The sequence below is a fragment of the Chiloscyllium plagiosum genome, chromosome 13 (genome assembly GCF_004010195.1).
Source record: "Chiloscyllium plagiosum isolate BGI_BamShark_2017 chromosome 13, ASM401019v2, whole genome shotgun sequence".
NCBI lineage: Eukaryota > Metazoa > Chordata > Chondrichthyes > Orectolobiformes > Hemiscylliidae > Chiloscyllium > Chiloscyllium plagiosum.
This window is the reverse complement of record NC_057722.1, coordinates 15,417,311-15,427,068: the sequence shown is the minus strand read 5'-3', so window position 1 is coordinate 15,427,068 and position 9,758 is coordinate 15,417,311. Positions and strand designations below refer to the sequence as shown.

Below are 9,758 nucleotides of genomic sequence, written 5' to 3'. Positions count from 1 at the left end.
TCACTCCGGCCTATCAGCCTCACCTTGACCTCCTTCCACCTATTGCATTTCCAACGCCCCTCCCCCAAGTCCCTCCTCCCTACCTTTTATCTTAGCCTGCTGGACACACTTTCCTCATTCCTGAAGAAGGGCTTATGTCCGAAATGTCGATTCTCCTGTTCCTGGGATGCTGCCTGACCTGCTGCGCTTTTCCAGCAACACATTTTCAACTATGAGGACAGGGGTCAGTAACAGCTTGATCAGAGGGGCAGGTATTAAAGGAGGAGAGACAGTTCAGGATGCAGAGAGGTTTGGGGAGGGTATTCCACAGCTCAGCCCCCAGATAGCTAAGGAATGACTGCCAACAGTGCAGTAATTAAAATCAGGAATGTGCAAGTGACTGGATTCAGAGGACAGCAGAGGTAGCTGACCGCATCTTAGAATTCTAATGGAAATGCGGATGAAGGAAAAAGGCTTGACATAGCTGTATTAGTAACCATGGTTGATTAACCTGTAAAGAATAGCCACCTCAGAAAAGGATTTTAGATTACCCATGGAACAGCAACTAGCAACGCATTTAGCAAATGTTTTTTTTCCAAACAAAATTAGCTCAGGGGACGTGGATACTGCTGGCTGGCCCACCATTTTGTTGTCCATCAGTAGCTGCCCTTCAGAACATGGGGCCTTCTTGAACAGTTGCAGTCCATTTGCGTTGGAAAATCCACAATGCCAATGGGGAGGGAGGTGCAGTTGTTCGACTCAGCGACAGTGAAGGAATGGTGATGTATTTTCAAGTTATGATGCTTGTGGGGAGCTAGCAGTTGGATGTGTTCCCATTTTGTCTGCTGCCCTTGTCCTTCTAAATGCTCTCGGCCATGTGTTTGGAAGCTCCTGTCCAAGGAGCCTTGGTGAATGGGAAACAAAGAGGAAGATTTTACACTTGAGCAGGATGAAGGGCACTCGTTGATACCTTCCAAATCCATGCCAATAACATCCAGAAGGACAAGTGCAGCAGGTGAAATGGGAACACCACTTCCTGTAAGCTCCACACATGGACATTCCTTGACCACATTCCTTTCAGTTCAAGGTTAACTAAGCTGAAGTAAGAATCTCACTGAGATCATGAAAACCGGCACTATTACTATTTATGTTCCATAGAAACTGTGGAAAACACCCTCTAACAACTTCAAAAACCATGAATCAATTACCACATGTACACAGTACCAGGATGGAAAAAGAGATCTCACAAGATTATAAAGTCTTCCCTTCTTGCAGAGCCATCCGCTAGAGTTGGTCAATTGACAGTACCAAAACCAAATGAAGATGTCTCATTTTGGTCAAGATGGTTTTGTTCAGTGAGCCTTTAATTATCAAGATGTTTATTTTTCCAAATTTGTAATTGTCAGGCTTGAAGATTCCTAAATGTTTCAGTGGTTGCAAACAAAGCAGGGTGAATTTGTTAAATAGTGGATTAGAGTAACCATTTCAGGTGGATGACGTTTTACTAGAAGCTGACATGTTTATAAAAGCAAAATAGTGTGGATGCTAGAAATCTGAAATAAAACAAAACGTGCTGGAGAAACTGAGCAGGTCTGCCAGGAGCAGCAGAGATAGAAAAACAGAGTTTGGAGTCTAATAATCTTCTTTAGAACAGTTCTGAAGAATTGGACTTAAAACATTACCCCTGAAATGTGAACTCCCGTTTCTCTCTAGAATAATGCTGCCAGAATAGTTCCAGCATTTTCTGATTTTACTTCACATCTTTAAGGCCTGCATTATTTTGCTCGAGTTCATTTCTTGCCCTCCTTTGGAGAGTTAAGACATTGCCAGATAAGTCAATGACACAAGGACAATGATTAAGTGAAGGTGAACAGTAAAACACTTGACAAAATGACAAGGAGGTGCTGATGGCTTTATTACCAACCATCAATCACCTGAAAACAGAGGCCACAATGGAAATGAATGTCAACAACAGCAGCTCCAGTAGCTTCAGCCTGTCCTGCCCTTTTCATATACAGTTTTTTTTTGCTCTCAATTGCATGCCATGTTACTTTTGTCATCTTTAAACGGTTTAGTGTACAGAATTCATCATGCAAAATCAAATCTACATCGATGATTGCTCATAGCTGCTCTACTCACATATAAGCTGTCATCTGTCGGGCCTCCATATTTCCAAACGGCAGCCCATGTTTAATTTTTTTCTTCTGGCTTTCCTTTACCTTTCCTTCCAATGGTGATGCTGAATTTACCAGAGCCATGGGGAGATGGTAGCCTCATTCTCAAACTGCTTCACGAAAGCATCAACCTTGCCCTCCTGCTGTCTTGGCTTTGAATTCTGGAATTCCCTTCCTAAAACACGCTCCTGCTCCCTCTCTCTTTATCATTGTTTAAGGTGGTGCTTCAAACCTACTTCTTTGACTATCATTTTAATTTGTCACATCAGCCCCATTCTGATTTTTCTGGCCTTGGTATCTAAACTGTTCTAATAAAGCTCATCTTAAGGTGGAGGGACTGTGTAAAACTCAGCATTTAGTTCAACAGTCCTAGGCCATAACCTCTGCCTCGATTTTGTTTTGTGTTCTTTTTTGATTGAGTGTTTGGAAGGTAAATTTGGTATGACTCTGTTTTTGTACTAATACCTTCTGTTAAACATCTTATGTATCTTGATTTGTTCCATTCTCACATCTTTTGGCCTTGCAACGTCATCCCTTTTGTCATTAATCACCCCAATTTCTGCCCAACCTCTTATCCACTCTTTCGTTCTTTCCTCCAATGCTCCATCCTTCTGCTTGCTTTGTCTTCATACCCGAGCATTTCAGCTTTGTCCATCTTCCGAAAAAGGGTTATCGACCCCAAATGTTATCTGTTTCTCTCTGTACTGATGCTATCATACATCAGGAGTGGTACAGTGATTAGCACTGCTGCCTCACAGCAGCAGGAACCAAGTTCAATTCCCGCCCCGAGCCGTGTGAAGTTTACACATTCTCCCTGTGTCTGCATGGGTCACCTCTGGGTACTCTGGTTTCATCCCACAGTCCAAAGATGTGCAGGTCAGGTGAATTGGCCATGCTAAATTGCCCATAGTGTTAGGGGTAAATGTAGGGGAATGGGGTCTCTTCGGAGGATCGATGTGGACTGGTTGGGCCAAATCGCCTGTTTCCACACTGCAGGGATTCTAATCTCATTTTTAAAAAAAATACGTACTGAGCTTTTCTGTTTTTCTTTCAGATTTCCAGCATCAAAATTTACTTTCTGACCTGTAGCAGGGATCTCTTCTTTGGCCAGTTGCATATTTTTATCTGATTGCGCTTCTTGAAGGCAACTTGGAACATCAAGGCACTAAATAAATGCACCTAGGTCTTGTTTATATTGTTGTCTCCAGGGAAAATCACAACTATTAAAACTGTCATTGATGGAACGAAGTGGTTTGAGTTACCCAGCCTTTGATATTCCAACCATTCCCTCGTCTCAGTCCTTCTTTATTTTAGCCTTCCATATGAAATACATGTAGATATATGAACATCCAAATTAAGAGCCGAACTAGGCCATTTAGCTCCTTTTGGCTGCTCCTTCATTCACTGGGATCATGGTTTTTCTGATTGTGTCTCAAATCCATCATTTCTGCCTATTCCCTGATACCCACTGACACTCTCAGCAGTGATCATGACAAGGTCAGACAGATGGGCCTCACAGAATATGAATTCCCTGACTGGGGCTGTTAATCTGGTCCAAACAGGGAGTCCTGAATGATAGACATAAGCAGGAGTGTTTGACATCCTAGTCACTCTGTGAGCTGGCTCCGAGGGAGCCAGACCAGTGTTAAGGACTCTCCAAGTGCAAATAAATTGTGACTTGGTGACGGGATACTGGCTTCTGTGAAGTTATTACAACCTCGTTAGTCAGGAATCTATTTACTGCAGCCTTAAAAGTGCTACCGGAACCCTTGTGCCACAGTGGCAGTGTCTCTACCTCTGAGACAGACAGGCCAGGTTCTAATCCCACCTGGTCCAGAAGTGCCAGAACATCTCTGAACAGAATCAATTAAAATTATCTGAAAGTACTCCTGCATCCACTTCTGTCCAGGAAACAGGCATTCATAACTTCAGAGGGGAAATAAAAATCATCTTATGTGGAAAGCTGCCTTTTTAAAACCATGCCCACTAGTTCCAATAAGATAAACCTTTCATGCACCGATTTCACATTCATCCAAGTCAAGACTTAATTCTTATTATGCACTGTTCGCAAACTTTTACTAGTGGCTGGGGGAATCAAATTTCACTATTTATAATTGTGTCTACTGGTTTATGGTGATTGATTGTCAAACTTGATTTTGATATATGGGAATTTCAAGCAAACAGTTCGCTGCACCATTAATTCTTTCAGACGCCCATCCCCCACAATCTTAAAATGGAAGCTTCTCAATCACCTGACAAATCAGTTCCTTGAATCACAATCATCTGCAGGGACCTGGTCAGAATGTGTCTGCAACTATAAGCATAGAACTATGCTATAAGCTAATTAATTATTTGGGTCTTCATTTAATGTTTGGTTTTGTGAAGATTATGTTTTAATGATCCAATATTTCAGCTAACCTCTTAGAGATTGCATTCAGTGATTCTCTATAATTCTGAGCAGATTGCAAATTGATAGCCTTGACCATGACCTTTCTCTGCTCGCTGATCACTAGAAAATTCTCCTTTGATACATGGCACAATACTTGTGGGTTCTTTTCGAATTGGTTAATAAATAAAACCAAATAGAGGCCTGTGAAATAGGCTCCACACTGCATTAGTCCAAACATAGCAGGATGTAAATTAATTCTTCCCAGTTCCTGGCCGATGTAAGGCACCTCTCCACAATACACAAAGGTAACTTATTGATAGTCCATTTTGTGTGGGGGTGTATATTATATATGGGCTTATTAGCTTAAAGAAAATCCAATCATGTCTTATATCTAGTAGTAATTGCATTTTCTAACTCATCTTTCAAGATTGTACTGAGCTTCCCAATGGCTCAATTTATAGACTCACTGAGCCAAATGATGCAGATTCAACCAGATCAACAAGATCTCCATCTTAGCCTTATTCTGTACTTTTTTAAAATTGCTCTCTATTAAGGTACAGAAAGAGTTGTTAGGGTTGGTTTCAACAAATTCGGCTCAAGAGCAAATAAATCAGTTAGGTTTTATCATTTTGCAGCAAACTTTAAACTAAAATGTGCACACAATGTTCTGTGAAAATAAACAAAGCATTCATATCATGCTTTGTAGAGCTTTTCACAATCTCAGGGCACCCAAAATGCCTTTACACAGTTGATGTTGCAATGTAGGAAACATGGCAGCCAATGTGCACATAGCAGGGACCCATGAGTTGAAATGCGATAACGAGTGCAGGTTCATAGCTCCTTGTAAGTGGAGTCGCAGGTAGATAGGATGTGAAGGTGGTAAATGGTATGCTTTTCTTTATTGGTCAGAGCATTGCTTTTGGAGTTAGGAGGTCATGTTGCAGCTGTACGCGATATTGGTTAGGGCACTCTTGGCATATTGCAAGCAATTCTGGTCCCTCCTTTAGGAAAAATGTTGCGAAAACTGAAAGGGTTCAGAAAAGAGTTACAAGGATGTTGTCGGTGTTGGAGGGTTTGAGCTACAGGGAGGGGCTGTTTTCCATGGAGCATTGGAGGTTGTGGGGTGACGTTATAGAGGTTTATAAAATCATGAGGGGAATGGCTAGGTAAATAGACAAGGTCTTTTCCCTAGGCTGGGTGAGTCCAGAACAAGAGGGCATAGGTTTAGGGTGAGAGGGGAAAGATATAGAAGGGACCTAAGGGGCAATTCTTCACGCAGAGGGTGGTACATGTATGGAATGAGCTGCCAGAGGAAGTGGTGGAGGCTGGTACAATTACAGCATTTAAAAGGCATCTGGATGGGTAAATGAATAGGAAGGGTTTAGAGGGATATGGGCCATGTGCTGGCAAATGGGACGAGATTAGGTTCGGATATCTGGTTGGCATGGACGAATTGGACCGAAGGGTTCTGCTTCCATGCCATACTTCTCTTTGACTCTCTGGCAAGCTAATCTATTTCTGAAATGTTAGTTGATGGGAAACTACTTGTCAGGACACTGGGGAGGACTCTCTGCCTTTCTTTGCAGAGGTATTATGGGATCCTTTATGCCCACCTAAGGGGCAGGCAAGGTCCTGTTGTAACCTTTCATCTGGCAGGTGACACCTCCAACACTGGAGAATTCCCTCAGTACTGCACTGGAATGTCAGCTTTGACTTTATGGCCAATAATCTTCTGGAGGAAGTCCTCTACCAGGTAAGTCATGACTGTACATGGTAAGCTGGCTCAGACCCAGTTGTGGTGGCCCTAGCAGTTGACAAACTATTTAACGTAATTAAGGAGAGAGAAGCCAGTCATGAAATAACATCTTCAAGGAATAAGTTCGAGAACGTAAGAGAAGAGAAAGAAAATAAAATCAGCATATCAAGAAAAATAACTTTGTAATGCAGGAAGTAAACCTTCGCTAACTTCAGATCAAGAATACCAGAGACAGTTTTATATTTAATATGGTGATGGGAAGGGAGTTAACAGAGACTTGGTGAGCTTGTGCACAGAGAGCAAATAAATTGAGATGAGTCGGCATCACATCCATGCGTTTAACAACTGTGTAAGGAATTTGTCTACTGCATTTAAGCTAAATATCTATTTATAGCAAACAATATCTATATTTACCCACAATCTGAGAAGCTGTATGCATTTCTGTTAATTGCACTGAAAATTATTGTGTCACACTTTAAAACAAATGTCAGGTCTTTGGAAATACACAGACCCTCATTAACTGAAAATACTTCAGTTGGCAAATGTCATTAGCCAGAATATCTTCAGCCTAAAACCGACCTCACCAATTACTCTTTAAAACAGAAATGTGCAGCTCAAATTAATTGCAGTACATCCTCACTCTGCTTCTATCCAAAGCTGCAAGACTCTGTATACTTTATAGAAAAAAGTAGTTTCATTTGGATCACAGCATTACATTGGGTTCCTCAAAAAGGATGAACCTTTGAGTTGCCATGAGCAACATCATGGAGATCTGTCAATAGATATGAAAAAATCTTGCTTCGGGTGCATGCCAATGACAGTAAAGATATCACAATTCGATAGAGAGATGGAGCAATCTTAAAATAAAAAGCAAAAGCTGAGCCTTCGATTCTGGACTTGGTGAGCTGTAGCCTGAAATTTACAGTCAAGTTGCTGATCTTTAATTGAACCTCCTTATATTACGAGCAGCTATAATTACCGAGGTTTGTACAGGGAGTAGCCTTTAATTGACAAGCCAGATGAGTAAGTGGATATCACCTTGTCCCAGACCCTTGGCTACCTCTGACCAATGTCACAAAGGCACCTGAATAAGATTCCAAAGACTCAAAGAGAAACCTTTGAACAAGCTGAGACAAGTGAGCTCTGGAAAAATAGATGGGCAGAATCAGATAAGACAACTGGTGATGCCCGACTTGATGATGGGAGCAACTCATGCTATCGTTTCTGCTTTTCATGTGCGGTGTAGCAATTGTATTGCTAGGTAGCGGGGACTTGCGAATTGACAATGACGATTATTTGTTAAATGCCTTGTTGATAGCGTGACTGGTCTCATTTATATACAGCCTTCTATCTTACAAAGCTCTCCAAACAAGCTTCAGGTTGTGAAAACTTGGCATGGAAGTCAGAGCAGGTACCAGGTGAGTTCTGCTCATAGCGTGTTCCAAAGGATGTCCATGATGATCCTATCATCTCATGACAAGCTCCATGAACAAACCTCATCAATGGGCCAGCCTTGCCCTTCACCCTAACAGGAACAGACTGTCTCTGAACTCTTGTTGCCTCATCATTGAAGGCCTCCCATTTTCTACCTGCAACTAGCCTCTCCCAAAGTTCCTGCCTAATACCAAAGTTGGTGATTAGTCCAATTTAGAACTTTAATTTTTAAAATCAGACCTATCCTTTACGATAACAATTTTAAAACTAACAGAGTTATGATCACTGGCCCCAAAGTGCTCCCCCATTGACACCTCAGTCACTTGCTTTTTTCCCCAAGGGAAGGTCAAGTTTTGCTCCTTCTCTAGTTGGTACATCCACAAATTGAATAAGAAAATTTTCTTGTATACACTTAACAAATTCCTCTCCATCCAAGCCCTTAATATGATGGCAAACTAAGTTTATGCTTGGGAAGTTATAGTTCGCAACTATTACAACCCTATTATTCTTACAGATATCTGCGATCTCCTTACAAATTTGCGTCTGAATTTCTCACTAACTACTGGGGGGGGAGAGATCTTTGGTACAATCCTAATAAGATGACCATCCCTTTCTTATTTCTTAGTTTCACCCAAATAACTTGTCTGGACATATTCCCAGGAATAACCTAAGTACAGCCCTAATGTTATCCAGAATCAAAAATGCCATATCCCCTCCTCTCCTGCCCCTCTTTCTATCCTTCCGATAGCATCTATATACTGGTACATTAAGCAGCCAGTCCTGTCCATTCCTGAGCCACATTTCTGTAATACCTATGATATCTCAGTCCCAACCATACCCTGAGTTCATCTGCTTTATCTGTCAGGCCTCTTGCGTTGAAATAAATGCAGTTTAATTATCAATCCAACCTATCTCTGCCTGCTTGCTCTTGCCTGCTTTGAGCCCCCCCCCCCACCTCCTCCTCCTGCCCTCATCCTACCCTTCTAGTTTAAAGCCTTCCAAATAGCATGAGGTAATCTCCCTGCCAGAACACTGGTCCCCTTCCAATTCAGGTGCAAATCGTCCTTCTTATATAGGTCACTTCTACTCCCTATGAGATCCCAATGGTCCAAATATATGAATCCTTGCACCAGCTCCTCAGCCACGCATTCACCTGCCCTATTCTCCTATTCCTGCTCTCACTAGCACATGGAGTCATCCAGATATTACTACCCTTGAGGCCTTCCTGCCTAACTTCCAAATTCTCTCTGCAGAACCTCATCCCATTGTCTTCCTATGTCACTGGTATCAGTGTGCAAAATGACCTCCTACTGGTCCCTCTCCCCTTTGAGAATATTCTGCACCCTCTTCAAGATATCCTTGATTCTGGCACCAGGGAGGCAAGACACCATTCCGATGTCTTGCTGTCATCTGTAGAAACGTCTGTCTGTGCCCCTGACTACAGAAACCCCTTTCACAATCAATCACTTGGAACCTGACATACCCCTCACTACAGGAGAGCCAGACTCAGTACCAGAAACCTGGCTGTTAGCCCTATATTCCCCTAAGAAGCCATCACCCACTACAGTATCCAAAGATGGAGATAGCCATCGGAGACTCGTGCACAACCTGCCTCGCTCTCCTACCTTTCCTGGAGCTAACACATCTACCTGACTGTATCTTCAGTTTTTCTTCTTTCCTAGAACTGACATTCATCACGCCCCCTAGCTCCTGTCAATTCTCTTTGCCTCTAACTGCTGCTCCAACCGATCCACGTAATCCAATAGAATTCGCATCCAAACACACGAGTCATCTTGACCCTTTCTATGCTGTTGTGGGATTTTTTTCTTTCATCCTCGAATGAGTAAGGCAGAGATGGTAGTGCATGGCATAGGTATGATTGTTAGTGCAGATGGGGAAGTGTCAGTGATTAAGCAATGCAGAGAGCATGCAGAGTTAATAGTGTCCAAGTTGGGATGGGTCAGAGTGGGTAGGAAGATGTGCTGACATTCATGAGAGTGGTAGAACATGACCCATGGTGGGAGGT

The 9,758-nt window shown here is 42.3% G+C and overlaps 1 protein-coding gene across 1 annotated transcript in view; it reads right to left on the bottom strand.

Moving 5' to 3' along the window:
* LOC122555783 (heparan-sulfate 6-O-sulfotransferase 1-like) overlaps positions 1-9,758 on the bottom strand; it is a 270,554-nt gene that overhangs the window by 49,670 nt on the left and 211,126 nt on the right. The gene's annotated exons all lie outside the window — the stretch shown is intronic.